Here is a 22,392-nt window from a genome sequence, read left to right on the forward strand (position 1 = left end):
TCTAATATATATATGAACTATAGACCTTTGGATTCATTTTTAGTTTGGAAGGAAATTTAGGGAACAGGAAGAAAGAGGGTTGTAATTATTTCTTTCATTCCAGCTAAAAGATCTATAAAAGGGCTTTTTAATACCAGATCCAAATTTTTTTATTAATCTCTGTAGATTTTTTCTTTTTAGATTTTGTAGTTTCATTTTTATAATGTACATAGAACTTAACTAGCAAGAATACTATTGAAATCAAAAAGCTTTACTATTTTGATTAATCTTTAAAATTATTCTTTTCATATATAATGCCCCCTAGATCTTGCTTCACTAAATATGCCTAATAGTTTTGGAAATTTTAGCAGCAACTCTGTGACCTTTGAGGTGTCAAGTCTCCTTGTGCCTCAATTTCCCCATCTATAAAGATGATGATGGTTCTACTTGCACTATTCACTTGGCATATTTATTCTGTTAGATAGATAATGTGTGTGAGAACAAGTGCTCTAATAACATGAGGTATTGAAAAGTCATTCTCCTTTCATGGATCATGAGTATCTCAGAGACTGACAATGCTAAAGATTTTATCACTATTATTCTTCTTTATCATTGTTATATGATTTCATCATTTCCTGTTACTTTATCTATACAAAGAAATTTCAAAAAAATAAGAAGAAAAACTTCAGTTATTTAGGCCAGAGCCATATGAAGTGACAAATTCCTCTTCTTTATCTAGTGCTATTGATAAATGATGAGTGAATAAACACAAACTATTTATATTTCTTTTTTAAAAATCTGCCCATAGTCAACTTTAAGATTCTTTTTTTAATTCTTTTTTCACATATGTCACTCTTGAAACCTCTTTACAGTAGAATTTGAATGTTTGGTGGCTGGCTACATTGTTCAAATGCCAAACATTTGTTTGCCTTAAAAGACTATTTTACAGAGAAATCACACAAGACAAGCACTCATATAAAGGTCAGAAGAAGCAATACAAGGACACTCTCATGTCCTCTCTGAGGAAGTTTGGAATCCATTGTGAGACATGGGAGACACTGGGACAGGACTGCCCAATATAGTGTGCCCACATCAAAGAAAGTGCTATGCTCTATGAGCAAAGCATAATTTGCAGGAGCTCAAAATAAATGCCATATATACATATTTAGAGATAGCTTTGCTCCAAATATTCACATAGACTTTTTGTGCCCAACCATTGGTAGAACTTTCTTAACTCATAGTCTGATTACTATAAGTCAATCACATTGTACACTGACCTGAACATAGTGATATCATTTTGGTCCTCTTCTGGAATGAACAAACATCAACTCTTGAAACCAAGTACAAGCCCAGGAATCTAGGACCTGACAAGATTTAGAAAAAAATATGAAATGGCTTTGTACAAGCAAGACAGACAGTTTTGGTTTTTAGGTGATGTGAACACAGATCTGAGCTGTTCATTTCTCCTGAAGTGATCAATTCAATTTCCACAAAAGGAAAGAACTCATTCTAGTGTAAACTTAGGCAATTAAATTCACAAATTGTTGTTTTGCAACAGGGATCATATTTTTGGTTTTGCTACTCATAGACATTTCATTTTGATAAACCTTGAACCATTTATTTATTCATTTAAAAGAACATTCACCTACCCTCATGCCAATGAAAAACCTGCTTTTGCCCATTGGGGTGACTTAAGAAATCTTATTGAGAATGGAATCCTTGCTATCTAAACAAATAGAGCTTCTAATGCATAATAAAGCAATTGCCCACAGGTCAGGATTTTCTCTTAATGCCTGGTTTTAGTGAGAGACCTTGTTAAAATTTTTCACTTCATTAAAGTTAATCCCTATTGTGTAATTCATGGAAGCTATTTGCTTTACTGACCCAATATGCCCTTGGTTTACTGACCATTATTTCTTATCTCTAATAGAGGAGGCATGAGCCCCAAAACACCTGTATAATTTTCTCTAGAGTTTTCAAATTACATTATTAATATGCTCGGATATTTGGATGCAAAATTCTAGCAGTAACAAATCACTTCATTTTAAATTTTGGATTGCATATTCACAGTAATCACTCTTCATTCTTCTTATTATAAATAATTTCCATTGCACAACAAATACTTGCAATTGAAATAGCAACATGAATACAAAATATCATTCTGATTGACTATAATATATTTACTATGGGAAACCTTGAATGATTCTTGTCTGTTCTGCTTTAGCTTTGATTTCATTATCTGTACTTGCTTGAATTGAATGTTCCATTTTAAATTCCATTCTCTAAAAGTGTTACTGTAATCTTGAAACCTGAGCCTTATTCCATCTGGTCTAGTCATTACTTCCCATCCATGTATTCCAAAACTCATCAAGAATTGGTATTGAAAACTTTTGGTGTTCAGATGGGCTTCTTCCTATCTTTCCATTCTTCTTTGACTTAACTTTCTCTATATATACTTTATGATCCAATGCCATTTCTTGTAGATGACATTCCTCCAGGCTCTGGTCCTTTGTTCTGGCTGCCCTCATGACTGGAATTCTGTCCCTCTTCATCTCCATCTCCTAGAATCCCCGGCTTTTTTAAAGACTCAACTCAAATATCATGTTCTAGAGGGGGCCTGCTAAAAAACAGCTGCTAAAAACCTTCTAGTCTATGATGACCTTTTATCTAAACTGTAAGCATTTGTACATACCCCGTTGTTTAAATGTTTTCTCCTCCATTCAAATCTAAGCACCTTGAGGGCAGGAATTATTTTTTGAAGTTTTTTGTAAGCAACGTTTTACTTGTGGGTGAAACAGGTACCCATTTGGTAGCTAGCCAACCATTACCACCATTCAGTTCAGTTCAATAGACATTTATTTATCATCTACTATGTGCTAAACAATGAATAATAAAACAAAGAAGAGAAGACAGCCCCTGTCCTTAAGGAATTTAAATTTTAATGGGGGAAAGACAATACACAAGAGAAAGTTGGAAAAGTGGGAGCAGGATGAACACCAGGGATCTTCCTGGTGCCGAGACTTCTTCTACTGCGGAATTGAAACCAAGACTAGAGCTCTAAAGCAGTGTGAGCTGGAAAGTTCAAAGACGCCTGTGAGAGAGGAAAGCTTTGAGTGGAGTTGAGGGCTCTACCCTCCAGCCCTCCAGTCCAAAGAGAGAGGAGTATGAGAAGTTGGGAAGGTGTGAAACACATCCAAAATTGAAATAAACATTATGGTGAAGTTTCTGATGATCATCTCCTTTTTTTTTTTGCAAGGAAAATGGGGTTAAGTGGCTTGCCCAAGGCCACACAGCTAGGTCATTATTAAGTGTCTGACATTGGATTTGAACCCAAGTCCTCCTGACTCCACAGCCGGTGCTTTATCCACTGTGCCACCTAGCCTCCCCTGACCATCTTCTCTTACAAGGGCCTGTTTGTTTCATGGAAATGACATCAAAACAGGACTGCAGTTGTCTCAGCTGACCTCCCATTCACCAACAGAGTAATGATGGAAAAAAAAAAAACAGGAGGGGGTAGTGATAATCACTTGAAACAGAGAAGTTTAAGACTGTTCCATGGAAAATTTTACAAATTTTTGTTAAAAATCTCTTAAAAGGTTGATTTAAATCTTTTCCTTGTTGAGTTTCAGGAAGATCCTTCAAGATCTAGAGATCAATTGTTCATCTATAGGTTGTTCTGTTGACATAATTTGAAATAACATTCTCTAACACATCCTTTCTCTTCCTTATCCTCCACACTTTATAGAAAAAGGTTAGCATGATGATATAGGTCTAGACCTAGAAGTCATCAATGATTTTTCCCTAGTGCGTATATCTCATTTCCCTTTTGCACCAGTCTTCTACTAGATTTCAGCTGCTACCGCTTTCCCAATATTATTATTTCTTTCTCTCCCAATCCCCTTTCTCTACTCTTTGAATCATTCACCAACCTCCTAGATATTTTCAAAGGATAATTGCTATAAGAGAAATGCACAATGAGATGGAATAGCAGTGAGAGAATACAACAACAAATAAAAAGGCTATGAAAACACATGTTTGGACAAAAATAAACAGATAGGATAAATATTTTATATTTACTTAGTGTAAATATCCTGCGGAAGGATCATCTTCCACAACATTCTATTCTGATGTCTCGTCGTGATATGGAGGAAACTTGAGATTCTCCAAGGCTATGTCAGCAGAGTGCAAGCTCGGGCAAGTTCTACCATGTTACATAGACTTTGAATCTGCTCTTACAATAGTTTGCTATCTAAGGGCCAACCTAGCTAAAATGAGCTAAAGGTCATCAAGAGTAGACTGATTGCTTGCTAATGAATTCTTTTGGTCACAGCAACCAATGAAATGAAGAAAAATTTAAAATGACTCCTAGTATCCCCTTTCCATTTTAAGAATGAATTGTGGGAAATAGGGCGACAAGAGTAAGTCACAAAGTATGAGATCATCTTAAACTTTAAAGCAACTTTTTTATTCTCAATATGGGATCCTTGTCCAGTGATCTACCAATAGATACAATACTTAAAGGAACAGAATTCTATCAATTGACTCCAGTGCACTGCTAATTACAAATAAAATAAAAGAAAAAAGACTTGACAAAACCATCATAATAAACTATGTCCCCTGGCAAAGGCAATGGAATCACAGTACTTAGACCTTAATATCAAAAGCATAGATGTGTTTATAGGAAAGGTAAAAAATTGCGCTGCAGACAGAAAACAAAAACAGAAAAAGTAGCTAGAATGGACAGAATATTTATAGAAGCCATAAAAAACTAGAGGTAACATAATTTTGAGGGATATATAATTGGAATAAGGGGAAGACAAAAGTGTGAAAAAATGTTGCAGACTGAAAGAGGCAGATAATTTTAATAATTTCTCATCATTGGCCAACTCTTCATCTAGTCAAAGTTTTTAAAAGAATTATCTGCTAATAAATCAAGTGCATCCATGATGCATGTATTAATAGTAAATAAGCCAGATTTAATAAATATTATTCAACAATACACTATTTCTTTACCTTTTTTACAGTTAAATTACTTCTTTACCATTTTATAGATGTGAAGAATATAGTATCTCCCTATACTTGATTGGTTGTTGATTATAAAAAGCATTTGATTCAGTAGAGTGAAATAATTTTACAAACTTCTTTTACAAGTTGTTTACAATCCATGCATCACGTCATTCAAACTTTCTTAAAAGATGTACTGATATAAATAATTCTATTAGATGACTCTGAATACACACAAAGCCAAGCATTTAACAGGGAGATTATGTTTGCCAAAAAGGGCTTGCCACTGCAACGGAGGAGAGCCAGCACAGAGTCCAAACTGAAGAGGTTATCCTCTATGGATAGTGAAATCCTACAGATGCTCCTGTTTATAATTAATATTGTGAATTGCATCAAATCCTAGAACATTGTGGAACCTCCTGGAAGAGATTCAAAGAATTTTGGCTTGGAATGACCAAGTAAATCTATATTCTATAATATAATCTATATTCTAGATTACAGTGTGCTTTGGAATGAACACCCTATAACTCTTGTTCTTCAATGTGTATTTCTGGGACAGACAGTATAAATGAACAACAGGCTGGGCACAAAGTTGAAAAGGAGGATAATGAATGTTATTCCCTTTAGAAAAATACAAATTTTTTTTAATGACTTTGATTGCTCCCATGGAAGTAAAAATCCATCTTAAAAATGGCAACATTCTACCAATGTTGCCATATCATAGTGAAACATAGAATGAAATAGTCTCTGAAGAATTGACAATTAATATCAACCACAGTCAAGCTGCACTATATAACCAAAACATAGCTCTTAAGAAAAACAGGAGTAAAAGAAACTCTATTATATCTCAGAATAGAAGATGGACTAATTACATGGTGAGAATCCTCACCATGAGAGGTGAGCAGGCATTTCAGAATGTTAGAAGAAAGTTATAAAGTCATCTGCCATGCAGAATAAACTGCCTGTGAAGAATTTTTAGGAAGACATGGACAAAAGTCACATAGGTTGGGTAGGCATGGATGGGTTGCACATCACTAGAGAGAATGGTCAGATCAATGATACTATAGAACTATTTAAATGAATTTCTATACACCTGTTATCCCTTCCTTGCCCCCCCCCATCCACCAGGGACTTAACATTTAATTTTTGTCTTTGTAGCCCCAGTACTTAGCACAATGCTCCATATCTAGCTGTATTTAATAAATTCTTATTGTACTGAATTGAATTGAATTTATCATTAAATTTTCTATTCTACCTATAACATAAAATCTTGTGGTTTTACTGTCTCTGACTACCTTATTATATAGTGTCTTTTTTATATTTATTTACTCTCAAGAACTGAGCTTTTATTCCCCTGTAGCCTCACCTTTCTTTCTCATTAGGTTAGTAGACCTGAAATCATAATCCAGATTCAATTTCCCCCCTGTACTATGTACGGTGAATCAATTGCTTCCCTAGCTTAAGGTGCTAAGTGATTGATTCAGGTTTGGACATCTCTCCCTGGCGTGCATCCCCAAGACAACATGTTTTGACAAAGTTTAAATGAAAACTGCATGGATAGTCAGCCTTACTAAAACATTGTCTGTTCTTTCTCTGATCTCCTTACCACCACTAACACACACACACACACACACACACACACACACACACACACACACACACACGATACAGTTAGCCTTTAGTGCTCAATCTGCGCTCCATTCCTCCCTCTCCACAATATTGCCATGCTGCTTTCCATCAAATTTCCAAATAATTCACTATAGCACCTCCTCTCTGGAGACTAAGTAGTGTTAGCTTTTGAAAAGATTCCTTTTCTGTCTTTTCCACTCAAAACCTATCAGTCCTTTGCCCTATTTATCTCTTTATGGCTCTTCTAGTGGAGTGAACAACTAATTTCAGAAATTAACCATAATTAAGGACTTAATCATTAGGATGACAATTTATAATAAAAATAGGAGTCATCAGTGACTTAGTCCAATGAAGTAAGCAATAAAGCAGTTTAAGACTTTTGATGAAGCACCTTTTAAATAACATCAGGCAGGCAGTTTCCTAGTTTTCTTCCCACATAGGCCAACATTGCTTTCATGTCTTTGTAAAGGGGGACAAAAATCTAATTCACTGGAAACTTGGGATCATGAACTATGAATCATACAAGACCCAAATGCCAGAAATTGATGAATTAGAATCCTTGACTTCAAATTGCCCAAAGTGCAGATGTACAATTGATTAGTGTCTGCTACTGCTTTTGTTGTGGTTCAAACACATGATTTCCAAAAAAATTTGCTATTGTAGAATACCATATTGGGGCCCAAAATGGTGTCTGCATAAGCTAAGTCATGGATAATATAGAAAATGATTATTTTTCCAGGAATTTTTCATGTGAGTTTTCCACTATTTTCCAGGGTTTGGCTATTCTAATGAAAAAAGAATATTTTCTTATAAAAATATTTCATTTACAGAAAAAAGTTGCATTTCACTCTTTAGTTTGTAAATATTTATGCATATTTCCAAAGAATATATGGGCTAAACTGCATTTTTTCCTGATTACTTATACACCTAATGCATCATGTTGGAATTATCAATGACAATTCATTCTGTGCTCCTGTTCCACGTAAACCATCTGGAATTAGGGCTCAGGTTAAAATGCCATAAGTGTGTTAACAGTTGAGTGGATTATCTAAGAAAGCTTCCTTGATGATCATTTGACATGGTAAATAAAATGAAAGGAGAATTAATAAGGAAATGATAGATATTACAAATGCCAAAGTTAGTCTAAACTATAATCAGAGGAACATGAGTTTGAAAGGAAAAGTGTTGGGGGGAATAGTAGGTAGAAGGGGCTACTTCAGACTGCAATGCTCATCATAGGCTTAGATAAACCCAGTAAAGAAAGTTGAGGAATATGGGACAACTAGGTGGCACTAGTCCTGGAGACAGGAAGACCCGAGTTCAAAAATAGCCTTGGGTAAGATACTTAATCCCATGGCCTTGCAAAAATAAAAAAAAAATGAGAAACGAATATATAAACTTCGAGAATTCGAATCTGGCAATAATACAAAGAAAGGATGTAGCTCACCTATTAGGTGCACCCATTGTTGGACTTTTAAGGTGTCATTTGTACAAGGAGTCAACAAACTCTAGATCAAGGGTCAAATCCAGCCCATCAACTGTTTTTGTAACAGAAAAACTAATAATGTTGATATTATTTTGTAGTTTTTTAAATAAATGAAAACTTTACTCTAAAATGTAAAAAATAATTCTTAGCTCACCCTAAAAAAAAAGCAGATGGAGAGCAAATTTTGAACCCACGCCATGGTTGCTGATTCTTAATTTGGAAAATTATTGCTCCCCTAATCATTTGGAAAATGATTTGGATGTGATATTCAGCTATCTAAAATGATCTCCATTGCCAATAATAAAATGGCTCCTATCCTGACTTACTTTACCAGTTTTATAAGCTCCCAAAGGACAGGTACATTTTGCTTCACAGTTCTGAAACACGTCGTGGGAACTCTCATATTAGATCATAAATACAGAGCTAAAAGGAACCTCAGATCATATTTATTTCTTTATGATGAAATTGATTCCCTCAGAGAAAGATGCCCAAAACTTTGACCAATGTCATCTGGATAGTAGGTAGTACAGCCAGGTTTCAAAACCCAGTTAGTCGCTCCAAACCCAAATACAATCAGCATTCCATTGCATTCCTCATTCTTTTCTAATGTACTGAAATATCAGTCAGACTCTTTCATTCAAAGCATTATTCATTTTGCTTTTGTTTCTGTTTCTTACCACTATTCACATTTTCCTCATAAGGGACAATATGATATAGGGGGGAAAGTGCTAAACTTAAAGCCAAGAAACTTAGGCTTAAATTCTGACTGATTTTTATTAGCTGTATAACTGTGAGCCAAGCATAATTTTTTCAGGTCTTTCTTTCAGCTATAGAAAGGTGTGATAAAAGTTGATCCAACTATCTCTTGGAGACTTTTCTATGAAGAAAGTGCTTTATCAGCTTGAAGATTCTATAGCAATGTATCATTCTCTTCCCTCATTTTCCTTTATTAACACTGACCATCTTTCAAAGTCAAAAGGGGTCCCTAAGAAATTTTTTTCTTTTTTCTAATCCATGATTAGACCTAAATTTTATTTCAAGTAAATGTCAGCTTCAATTCAATTCAATTCAATGGAACATTAAGTGCCAAATATTTTAGTTTCTCCTCCTTTTTTTTCAATAGACCTTGCTATATGAGCTAGCAGTCAGACTGAGCTCATTTTTTGTTTTTAGTACTTGACTGTCAGAAGGTCTCTCTCTGTTTTTTGCAGGCTGTTTGTAGGATGTTTGCAAGGACCCCAGGGAGAGGTTCTGCTAATGAGTTGCAGACTGTCTAATCTATCCAGTTCTTTGACTATCTGTCCAATCTTTCTAAGTTCTTAACCTCATGCTTCCTCTTTCCTCCTGCTAGTTGTCCTTGTGGGAGACACTGGATACTGGAGATGAAACATTCTAATCCCAGCACCTACAGCCATGTCAATATGGACAACTCTGGAGCCTGTTGTTTTGTTTATCTCTCCATTTGTCCTGTGGGAGGCTTGGCATAGTAGGAAGACTTCATAATTGTGACTCTTGGACAAATATCTGAACACATCCCCTTTTTCTTTCATTTCAGTCAAGTCAAGAGTACAAAATATAAAACTTGGACTGTTATACTTAAAAGTGAAGTCATAAATTTTGAAAATAGAGATTTAATATACTTGATTGAGAGGGCAAATATTTTTTACACTTTGATCTCATTGTAAAATAATTAGCCTTCTTTTGACTATTATTTATCCTTTCATAGTCTGAAATGGTTCCCAAATGAAAAATAAAAAATTTGGAACTTGGATGGATTTCTTTAATTGTGATGTAGAATTGCCTAGATTTGACCTTTGGTCAAGCCATGATTTGTTTTTGACAAAATGAAACAGATTGAAGGAAATGGTATTTGAAAACATCATTTTGATGCATGCCTTCCGTCTTTGAGTTGGACTTTCATTTAAAGTAAGAGTTTCAGCAAATAGATAATACCCAGCATCTATTAAGTCTAAGTTTATATATAAGAACTGATCAATTCATAGAATAATAGACTTAAAGAAGGAAGAGATCTTAGAGATCGAGATCATAGGAACATAGATTTAACAACAGAAAGGAAATTAAATATCATCTAGTTAAACCCTTTCATTTTGCAAATGAAGACACTGAAATACAGAAAAGTTAAATAATTTACCCAAGGCTGTACAGACACTAAGTGAAAAAGGTGGGATTTGATCCCCCAGATTCTGCTCTTTTCAAATTCATTACTTTTTCTACTCTATCTGCAGTATGCTAAAAATATTCTATGGAAGCAAATCCTAGGCATTATGCATAATGAGAGTTAGAATAATTCTTCACCCTTGGTATAGTACCATCTTTTCTTTGAACACAGAGTTCCTTTTTTCTTCAAAGGGGTTCCATGTATGGAGGAGGTATAGAGCCAAGTCAAGGGATGTGAACTGGGTGGAAAAATTCTCGTCTCAGTGGAGCTGTTCTTCAGAGTTGAACTTTTGTGAGTGTTGGAATGAGGTATGTGTTAGAGGCAGGGAGTTTGTGAACTTCAAAGAATATAGGACATAGCATGTGATATCTTACATCACTTTTAAAAATCTGTACAAAAACAGATTTATCTCTGATTAAGGCATAAGTCCTCCAAAGTTCAATAGTGCAATGTAGTTCACATTATATGGAAGGATCAAAAGCCACCAATAAATATTTTTTATTTCTCATTCATAGTCATTTGTTTCAATCTTCAATTTTCTTGCTCTGTCATATGCATAACCATCAGAGTTTTTGGTTTGTGTTCTTGAAGTACCTTTCCTTCACTCACATATTTCCTCTGACCAATATACTGGCTGGGCAATTTCACCTCAAATACTTGTCAGTCTGAACCCCAAGTCTTACAAAGAAAGTCTTGTTAAATGAAAAATCAGCACATATTAGTGAAACAAAGGAATTTACTTGATCTCTATAGGTTTAGAATTTTAAAAGGAACTGGAGTTTTCTGTTGTCTGAATTTCAAGTAGAAGCTAAAAATAAATAAAGAAAATGGTGTTTCTGTTGAATGCTATACATTTAAAACACCATTCAATTCAATAGATTTATTGAGCATGAAACCTTTGCTTTGGCCTCAACATCTGTCTGCCTTATTTTCCCTGGTTGTAAAATGGGAATAAGAATGGCATCTACTTTCACAGGTTGTTGTGAGAATCAAATAAGAAAATTTAAAACACTCAGAATAGAGTCCAGCACATAGCAGGCACATAATAATGTCTTATTCTCTTTCCTTCCTTGGCTTATTGCTCTTGTAAAGGGTTCACTCTCATTTCTAACCTAAAAAATAATTTGTTTGCAGTAATAAGTCAAAATGTAATAGACTAAATTGTTCAAGAAATTCATTTGGGGATAGGGCACATCTTATCATATTGTTTTATATTCATATAATATTTTTCAACTGATTTATCAAGCACTCTACTCATGAGATCTGAATTTTTAGAAGTGTGGATTTGGCAAATACTGAAAGCTTTTTGGAAAAACAATTCCACTGCCATGAATTTCTATAACATTAGAGAATGTTTTTGTTAAAGGAGAAGGGGGGGGAGAGAAAGAGAGAGAGAGAGAGAGAGAGAGAGAGAGAGAGAGAGAGAGAGAGAGAGAGGTGTTTGTGGGGTTTTTTATATGAATTACAAATAGCTAGTTGCATGGGAGGAGAAATGTAAACATTGTCTCCCCTTGATCATGTATTTTTGTTTTTCTTTCCCTAATAGTGGCTTCCATGTAGTAGGAGCTTAATAAATACTACTGGGTTGATTGACAATGAGAACAGCATTGCAAATCAGAATACAGGAATCTAGTATTATTATCTATTGCTAGTGTTACACTTCATCTCTCTTGGCCTGAGTTTACTTATTTTAAAATAAGAGAGTTGGATTTTTAAGATACCTTTCAATTCTAACTTGATGGTTTTATGAACTTCAGCCAATGCTTCCTTTGAGAGAAACAGAAAGAGATAAAGAGAAAGACAGGACAGACACAGACATGGACAGAGGTGATGATGATTATGTTTATCCTTCACTATCAAAGAAGACCATGGCATCAGGGAGGTGATACCATCACAAATATATGAATTAGATTTGAGCATGGGGGTGCTGTACTAAGTCACCAGTCTCACTTTCTCCTCCAGAGTCATCTGGGTCCAGTGCCCAGATATGAATCAGGATAATTGGAGATGACTCTGGATGTGAGGTAATCAGGCTTAAGTTACTTGTCCAAGTTAGAGCTAGTAAATGCCAAGTGTCTGAGGTGGATTCAAACTCAAGTCCTCCTTAATCCAAGACTAATGCTCTAGGCACTGCAGTACCTAGCTGCACCTCACAATGGAAAGTGGCTTAAATGATAGGACCTCAAAACATTTTCAGTTCTAACATGCTATAATTTCAAAGTTTAACTGTGAGAGTTACAGCAAAGATGTCCCAATTCATTCCAATACTTCCATTTTTTTTCCAGTGTCACTGCCAAGAATGTCATCAAAGCAACTTTACTCTACATCAACTGTAGATTGGGTTGTGATCAGAAAATTTTTACTTAATTGTAGGCAGTCTAGAATCCCTGCAAATCATTGGATTCTCACCATTTCTGTGACATGCTGGATTAAAGTGCTCTTCCTGGGCTATGACTTCTCCTTGGGTATTGTCTGCCTGTCTCTATCCCTCTTAGAAGGTAAGTTCTTTGAAGACAAGGGTTACTTTTGATTTTGTATTCCCAAGATTTACAAAGTTCTTGGCATTGGTTGTTGTTCAATCATTTCCATCATTTCTGACTCTTCATGACCCCCATTTGGGGTTTCCTTGGCAAAGATACTGGAATAGTTTGGCAGTTTCTTCTCCAACTCATTTTATAGATGAAAAGATTGAGGCAGAATTAAGAAACTTGCCCAGGATCACACTGCTAGGGTCTGGGATCAAATTTGAGTTCATAAAGATGAGTTTTCCTGAATGCAGATCTGATAGTCTTAACTATTTCACCATCTAACTGACTTAAAAGGGAGTCTGCTGGCAGTTAGGTGGTGCAGTAGATAGAACAGCAGTCCTGGAGTCAGGAGGAACTGAGTTCAAATGAAGTCTCAGACACTTAATACTTACTTAGCTGCATGACTTTAGCCAAATAACTTAACTTTATTACATAAATAAATAAGGGAGTCTAGCATGTAATTAAATAATAAATAAAATTAAGTAACAAAATATTTCTGAATGACCATTGCCCTCTTTATAGGAAAGACCTGATAAAATAAGGTAAATATTAGGTAGAGCCCTACTTTTATTTAGTAAATAGCATATTTCATTGACTATGACATGAAATAGTCTAAATTAATTATAAAATTTTAATTTTAAATTTTTCTCCCCCCATTAGTAAGGTTACTTAAAACTACTGGTTTTCTGGAAAGACTTACTTAAATCGATGCTAAATGAAATGAAAAGAACTAGGAGAATATTGTACACCATAACAGCAGATATCGCATGATTGAATGAATCACTTAGTTATTCTCAGCAATACAATGATCCAAGACAATTCCAAAATGCTATTCACCACTAGAAAAAGAACTGATAGAATATGAATGCAGATCAAAACATTCTCTTTTCACTGTATTTCGTGTGTGTGTGTGTTTTTCTTTCTTTTGTTCTATTTCTTATTTCACAACATGATGAATATGGAAATGTTTTACATGAATGAATATACATAACCTATATCAAATTATTTACTGTCTTAGGGAAGGGAGAACTGAGATAAGGAAGGAGAAAATGTGGAACTCAACATTTCTTTAAAATTAAAGATTATCTTTACACCTAATTGGATAAAATATTATTTTAAAAAGAGAACAAAAGAAAAGAAAATGACTGGTTTTGATCAATAATTTGTAATTTGACTTATGTAAACTGACATAGAGGTAAATTGACAGAGAAAAACCTCTCTACTTAAGCAGATTGATATTTGTTCTATAGAAGATTTTTCTGATAAACTGTGAAGTTTAAGAACTGGAATAGGCTTAAGAGGCAAGGCTTTAGTTCCTATCCTGATTTGCAGACTAGCTTCCTGTCCATTATACCAACTTGTTTCCATTAAAAAACTAACAAAGGGGCAGCTCAGTAGCTCAGTGAATAGAGCAAAGGCCCTGGGTTCAGGAGGATCTGAGTTCAATTCCAGCCTAGATGCTTACTAGCTGTGCAACCCTGAACAAGTCACTTAACACTGACTACCTTGATAAAATTGAATAGAAAAGAATAAAACTTAGGAATACAAAAATGGGAAGGATATGGAAAATTATGATAGGATATAGACTCTAAAGTTTTATAGCTGTTACTATACAAAGTTTCAAATCTCTTCATCAATTAGATATTTTCAATATATAATATAAATAAATAGGTTCAACCATTGATATTTAGTTCCTCTTGATTGCAATTGTATATTAACTAAATAAAATTGAATATTTGTACTCATAGTAATCGTTCTCATTAATAACAAGTCTTTAGACCAAATTACCTAGGAAGAGAAAATATTTGGATTCAAATGTATTATAGGTGTTAAAAAGACAAACTTATGTAGACAAGAATCTTGTAATAATAAGGGTTTCTTTAACTCCAACAGAAAAAAATTGCAATCTCCTGGGAGCAGTGGGCTTTGAAACAGATTGAAAGATACCAAGAGTCAGGATTCAGTTTATCCCCACTCACTATTAGTGACCAGATGGCCATCCATTAGAAGTGAAAAGAGAAGGCAATTAGAGACAGGAAATCTGCATGTATTTTGAAAGATGAGTTCTCTTGATCAAGAGAATATGAAAGCAGTGCAAGGCCATAGATGGCAAGCCTTCAAGCTTTCTGCCTTCTGGGAAGCTTTAAGACAAGGATATCCCACTTGATTTAAAACTTAAAATAGCAAGAAATACTTTCAATCAGTTGAGTTATAATGGTTAATAATAACTAACAAATAGAAAGATTGTTTGCAAAGAACTATTTCGACCTCTTTCACATTAGTCTATGAGGTAGAGATCTAACACACAGTAAATACATGCTCCTTATTTGATTATAATCATTTTACAAATGAGTAAACTGAGTCTCAGTAAATTTAAATGATATTTCCAGTTGATTGGTCTGGTAAAGTCAGAATTCTCCTCCCTACAAATTATTCTCTAGTCTGCTAACATCTCCTCACAAATCATATTACCCCTTCAAATTTATTTTTCCCCTCCCTAACCCCAAGATCTGGAATCATAAACCATGATCAAATCAACTCTGACATTACCCCTGAAGTCATTCAATCTACCACATTATGGCCCCACTCACTCTCAGTATCTGTTTTTTTCCTAAACTAAAGTACCTGGACCATGACTCCCCTTCGTGTGTTTTCTCCACCCCTCTAAGAATTGAAGATCTCTGAAAAGAGTAATTACTCTTGAATTTATTATGCTCCAGATTCACAAAGTGTTTGGTCAAGTATATAAAGCTTAATTTTTTAAAAATTATTCATGCATTCATTATTACAAATGTTGTGATTTTAAAGTTGAAATTTGCTTTGACTTTCTAAGACCCCCCCCCAAAAAAATATTCCATTAAAGACAAGAAAGAATAAGAGCAGAGCAAAGGACAATTGTTTATTTGGGGCAATGAGATGCTTCACAGTCACATGTATTTTTTCAAAATATTTTCCAGGGCAAAGGACACAGAACACCCAGAGACCCTGCACTAGGTCAGTGATTTAGAACATATATGGAGTTATACTCCTTTCTCTGGCATGTCTATACAAGCTTCTGAACCTTTAATGTAATTTAAAGCAATTGTCCCCATGGGGAGGTCTGAAAATGTGACCAGATGCATTAAAATATTTAAACTACCCAAGAAAACTAACGGGGTTAGAAAAATTCAAGAGTCAATTTCTTGACATACTTTCTGGCCAACAGTCATTTCCAGAATTTATATTTATTAATATTGTTGCATTTTGGTCAGACTCCCACAGGAAATCCTGAGGAGTGTACATCTCTGGCATGTTTTATCTAAGATAGTTCCATCCCTTCAGGCTTGCACACTGAAGTAAGTACCTTTGAAAAGCTCTGGTCTTTAATGGAAGCTGAGGATGACAACAAGCAGGAACTTCAACACTCTGGGAAGACAATCTCCCTACTTTCTCTAGTTATCATTAAAATGTCTTTCAGACATAGGTCATAACTGGAAACCTATAAATGATGTCTCTGTATTAGGCACTTCCCACAGAACTGGAGTCCCAAGTGATTAAAATTTATCACATTGTTCTTCTGGTTACAAATACTGCTGATACATGTCATTACTTAGAGAGTGCTGTTCATAACATTTTGATTTTCGTCCAAAGATTTTTTTTTTTGGTTGTTGTTATTCTAGGATTCCCATAAAACCTTCTTGATCTTTGTTTGAGAGAGAGAGAGAGAGAGAGAGAGAGAGAGAGAAAGATCTAATATATTTTTTCTTTGAAAGAATAATGAAATGGGTTGATTTTTTTCTAGTTTTAAATTGTGTTTGTTATGATATATTGCCTGGGAGGATGCTTCTAATTTTCCACTGATTTCTTTAGGGACATATTTAAGAGAGATCTGAGTCTTAGGGTCTAAGGCAATTAGGCAGGCAATTTCAAAGCACACTACCATATTGGGGGGAAATATTTAATCTGGTCCTAAAGAAGGATTGAGAAAATACACCTTTTTCCCTTCAGTGTAAATGTAAGGGACAATGGATGTAGAATGTTGTATACATTATCAGATGAAGTCAAGGACTTAGCTTTTGGTGTTGAGTTGTTTCAATCATGTCCATCTCTTTGTGACCCTATTTGGGGTTTTCTTGGCAGAGGTAATAGAGTAGTTTTACCATTTCTTCTCCAGCTCATTTTGTTAATGAGGAAAGTGAAACAAATAGGTTAAGTGACTTGACCAGGGTCACACAGCTAGTAAATGTCTGAAGCCAGATTTGAGCTTAAGTTCTTTTAATGGCTTAAATTGTTTTAACTCTTTCTTTCCTTCTTTCTTTCTTAATCCTTTAAAATAAAGAAAGGGTAAGGGATTTATTCAGAAATCTATGTAGCATAAAAACAAAAGGTATTTTAAAAGAGGCCAGAGGAAGAAATAAAAAGTTGTGTTGTAGCAGAGATAAGTGCTACAACTGTGATTTATCATAATGCCTTCCATTTATCTAATGTTTTATGTTCACCTCCACCCTTTGAATCCCTCACTTCCTTCAAAGCCTGCTCAGGGGCTCCTCCTACATTAGACCTCTCCTGATCCCCCCAGATGTTAGTAGTCACTGCCTCTCAAAATCACTTTGTATTCTCATGATTATATTTATGCCCTACAGTACTTAAAACAATGTCTTGAATCATAGATGTTTAATAAATATTTGTAGATTAATTTTTTTTTCTTCAACAAGGTTCCCCCTTCTCCCCTTGAATGTACAAATTAGCTTCCAAAGTATCTGTCCTGGAAAAGAGTGAAAAATGGTGCCCAATAAGGTAGTGGTCACTTGTCCAATCAGGAGTCTCAAAGATTAGTCTCAATTCACTGGATAACTAAGAAGAAAAAACTAATTGAAATAATAATTCACATTTACATAATATTTTTGCTATTTTAAAAGTTTCTTCCTCATAGGGTAAAAGGGATCACTGTAGAATCATAGTAATAAGTACTGGAAAGAATAAGAGAGTGTTAGTTCTCATTTTAAAGATGAGAAAAAGTCCACAGAAGTTAAGATTCTTGGCCAGAGTTATACTTGTGTACCCTCCTGATGTCTCTGGTCCTCTTCAAGAAGAAGGGATAAGCAACAACAACAAGCTACTAAGGATTGAAGACAGTATTCAAGCTTAGGTCTTCTGACATCAGGTCTAAGAGTCTCTTTACAAACAAGTCAATTGTGATCTTTAAGAGTCCAGGTTCTCTCTGTGTAAGTTTTCTGGGAAGCAGAAACTTTAAATTTTTTATCTTCAATTTCTAGAAGAGAAAACTAGCTCAGAGAAATTATTGCTTGTTGGAGGTCACCCAGGTTAGTAAATTGCAAAGTGAGGTCTTGTTCTTCCAGTTCCACATTCATTTGGTCTAAATACATTAACACTTCCTACAGCGTTAACTGGTTAGTTGGCTGATTGTTTGGGTGTTGTAGAAGAGAATTAAAATACCATCACTACAATAGAGTCAAGGTACAGTGTGTCCATCTGTTGTTGATCAGAACAAAATGAGCTCAGAATACGCTTCCACAGGTCAGGGTCAAATAGGCCAAATGGACATTGGATTGAATTCTCTAAATTTGTTCATCTCATGGGTAAAGAATAGACTTTTAGATCCTATTGAATTTCTTAAACAGGGGAACAGTAGTCTGGAGTTATTGATTATGAGTTCAGTACTAAGTAGGAAAAACATTATGTGGACCACTTTTCTTTCTATCTGGTGACTGAAAGGTAACTTGAGATGATCCCTAGATTTGAGCAATTTTAACTTATTTTTGCTATTGATTTCTGAATTCTCATTCAATGAACAAATGGCATCTAGTTATCAGGAAATTAATTAACAATATGCTAAAGGAGTTTGGTATTTTGAATTTGGACTTTTAAGACTGAGGAGGATTCTATCCCCAGAAAATTGATGATGAGATGAATTTTTTCAAACACAGCAGTTCACAATGACCATCCCTAAAGTGGGGAAGAGTTTAAGTCTGTGGTAGTGAAAGAAGCCTTTATATAAATGAAATTTCTGAATCTTTGAAATAAAAAATATTGTATGTTTAGTTACTTCTAGCTATGAAAAGTATATTCAAACACAGAAATCTTCCATTCATTTCAACTAATACACACACACAAGAAGATAAGTTTTGCTAAATTGCTTTCACTAAACCACAAATTATGGCATGACAGTGTAACCATCAGCTATAGTTTGAAAGGAATGATATTTAAAGAAGCCCAGGAACTGCCAATCATGTTAGGAAAAAAAAGTAAAAATGATCATTTTTTTCTTCTCACTTGAAATTCAGGTGTCAAAAATGTCTTGGGCATTAGGTAGCCAATATAAATGGCCAGATGGGAAATTTTTCAGGACAAAATGTACTAACTCTTTCCATTTCTAACATTGTTAGCTCAGCATAACTTTTGGAGTAAGTCCCTTTTTCAATAATATCTTTGCAGTACCATAGTCATTTTTGTGCTAGGAAAAAAAAGTCAGCTGGTAGCTAAGAGAAATAGAGACCTATTATGGGGGGGGGTACAGAACTGTTATCTAAGCCAAATATTATTATTACAAATACTCCAAGAGTTTAATCTACTTGTTTTGTTCTACAGAGATATTGTAATAAAATCTTATGCTGAACTGAAAACAGGTATAGAGATTACACAGTCTAATAGATGACAAAGTTGAGACCCAGAGAATTTAAGAGATTGATAATCAGTAAGGTCACACAGTGGGTCAATGACTAAGTCAGTGCAAAAACTCTTGGTTTTGTACACATCAGCCCTCTTATTTGCTTTTGTTTATCCTTCATTCTTGAAGAAGACCATGACATCAAGGAGGTGATGCCATGACATACAAATGAATTGGATTTAAATGAGGGAGGGTTTTGCAAAAAACAGCCTCACTCTCTCTTCTGGAGTTATCTGAGTCCAGTGCTCAGTTGGATCAAGTCCCTGGATGCAGTGGGAGATCTTGATCTTTTTCAAGCTAAAGTCTTTAACTAATCTCAATCTGACTGTGTGACTACAACATTCTGGTCTCTCAAAAATCAGTGATGGAATTCATGGATGTTGGCTGTGATGAACAGAAATGGAAAATCACAGAATCACAGAATTGAAAGTTGGCAGCAAGTCCAATTCACACATTAAAGGAATACCTACAGTAACATAATTGAAAACCCATGCTAACTCTAATCATAACCTTTGAACTATGTCCAAGCAAATATCATCAAGATGATGTTAATACTGTCATTTAATTCCATACTTGATTCAGTTTTCCTGAAATTGTGTTCCATTGAGGAGATTTATAGTATCTTTTCTGCACTCAGATGGTTTTTTTCTTGTCCTGGTAAAGCTAGAAATCAATGAAGTTCTAACACAATGTAAATAAACATTGTATAAAAATATTAGAATTAATAATAGAAGATATAGATTCAAGTCTCAATTTGACTACTTATCAGTCACATACTATTAGACCAGACATTTTAGCTTTCTCAGCCTTGGATCATCATTTGTAAACTGAGGCTAATAGTATTTGCACAGGGCATTCAAATGACACAGAGCAGAGAGCTGCATGCCCTAGAATCAGGAAGACTTATCTTCCTGGGTACAAATTTGACCTCAGATATTTACTAGATATGTAATCAAAGTCACTTAACCTGTTTGTCTCAATTTCTTCAACTGTGAAATGAGTTGCAAAAGTAAATGGCAAACCATTGTAGTATCTTTGCCAAGAAAACTCCAAAAGGGGTCAGAAAGAGTCAGAAAAAATGACTAAAATAAAAAATAATCTTATTATCTACCTCATAGGACTCCACCTATGGGCATACTGGTATTTGATAAATGTGAAGCACATTCTAAGGGTGAACTGTTGCTATTGGGAAGCAAATGACATTTCTTTAACCTGAGTTTTGTAAAGGTCTTGGTCAATTATGTTTTGCACCAAAACAAGTAATTATTTAATCTGTCTTTAGGAGAAAAAAAATAGATATATAAGTTACCCCAAAATGCAGATATATTCATGGAATAGTCAATAGTCTCTCAAATGTCAGTGGCAGAGCAGTCTCTATATTTACACAATAATTTGTTTAGTCATTTTATTGCCAGAGCAGCCTTTGTATTATAAATGCTGATTTAATCCTAGACTTATTTTATAACTAGCTGATTTTCAAATTGACTATATAAAAACGGACAAACCCTGCTCCCATAAAGCATATGGTCTGTTGAGTGGGAAGAGAGAGAGAATTTCTAAAAATTACTTCTGCCTCCTCTCTCTGACTTACATTTATCTAAAAATAAAAGGGAAGCTGGGGAAAATAAATGCAAAAGGAATAACTTGCAATCCCTTGCCTCTAAAGAGAGAACAAGCTAATTTTTCTTTATGACCTACATTTAGTTTTACTTTTCAAAATAATCTTTCAACCCTTCCAATCCTATCACTAGAATATAAACCAATTAATGAAAACTCTCTCTCTTCCTTTTTTCCCATATCAATCTCAACATGCTACTAGAATGTTCTTCATATAGATGTGCTCTATAACTATTAAAAAGAAAAAAATGGAAACAGTTACTCCAGTTGGAAAAGCAGAACATGGACAAAAAGCTATGAATTCTGAATTTTCAGCAGCCACTGTTTTTGTGTGAGGTCCAGGAAAGTAACCAAGCTGTTACAAATCAGTTTTTGTTTTTTTGTTTCATTTTTTTAAATCTGAATAATTGGTAGAAGAACCTTTCACTCTTAAGAGAGGATAAACAACTGAGTGTAATTTATCTTAGAAGCCTAAATTTTAATTTCTTACATGAATTCAAGTTTATGAAAAAGAAAGAATAACTGAACAATTACTAAGACAGAAGACTTAGCATATAGAGAAAAAGAGAAGAAAATTTAACTAATTTGTGAACAGGACTACAAAGCAAACTGACAGAAGTCTTAAAGACTTTTTTTTCCTAGAAATTCATAGTAATTTTGGAAAACTCTAATACAGTACTCCAACACAATGGATAAAGTGCCATGCCTTGGAGTCAGGAAGACTCATTTTCTTGAGTTCAAATCGAACCTCAGATATTTGTAGCTGTGTGATCCTAAGCAAGTCGCTTAATCCTGTCTGCCTCAGTTCCCTTATTTGTTAAATGACCTGGAGAAAGAAATGGCAAACCACTCCATTATCTTTGCCACGAAATTCCTACATGAGATCATGAAGAACTGAACATGACTGAAGCAACTTAACAATAGCAAAAGAGATTCAGAGATTCATTCAAAAAATAAATATTCACTGAGAACCTACTGAGTATAGGATATTGTGACAATTGTTATTATAGGTACAAATATGTAAAAAAATACAATGGAGATTTGTGAGCTGGGTACTGATATGATCAAAATAATATTTTAGAAATGTAGCCTACAATCTAATGGGGGATGAAGATACATGAAGAAATGTTATAAAAAATACTAAAAAGAAATATGTAATAAGTGCCATATAAATCATATTGTTCAACCTAGTCCAGCCTTAGTTTCCTCATCTGTAAAAAAAGAGAGATTAAATTTGCACTGTTCTCAAAGGATTGATATTAGGAGGAAACAAAATAACTTGTAAAACATTTTGCAAACTTTA

The 22,392-nt window shown here is 34.5% G+C and overlaps 1 long non-coding RNA gene across 1 annotated transcript; it reads right to left on the reverse strand.

Moving 5' to 3' along the window:
- Positions 1 to 1,266: 1,266 nt before the first annotated feature.
- Positions 1,267 to 21,419, reverse strand: LOC141489923 (uncharacterized). Its single transcript, XR_012469022.1, has 3 exons — positions 21,352 to 21,419; positions 20,782 to 20,846; positions 1,267 to 1,343 (listed from the first exon to the last, which is right to left on the reverse strand). It is a non-coding gene; the product is annotated as an uncharacterized LOC141489923 (long non-coding RNA).
- Positions 21,420 to 22,392: the final 973 nt, after the last annotated feature.

This window comes from Macrotis lagotis, chromosome 5, assembly GCF_037893015.1.
Source record: "Macrotis lagotis isolate mMagLag1 chromosome 5, bilby.v1.9.chrom.fasta, whole genome shotgun sequence".
In the NCBI taxonomy this organism is placed as follows: domain Eukaryota; kingdom Metazoa; phylum Chordata; class Mammalia; order Peramelemorphia; family Peramelidae; genus Macrotis; species Macrotis lagotis.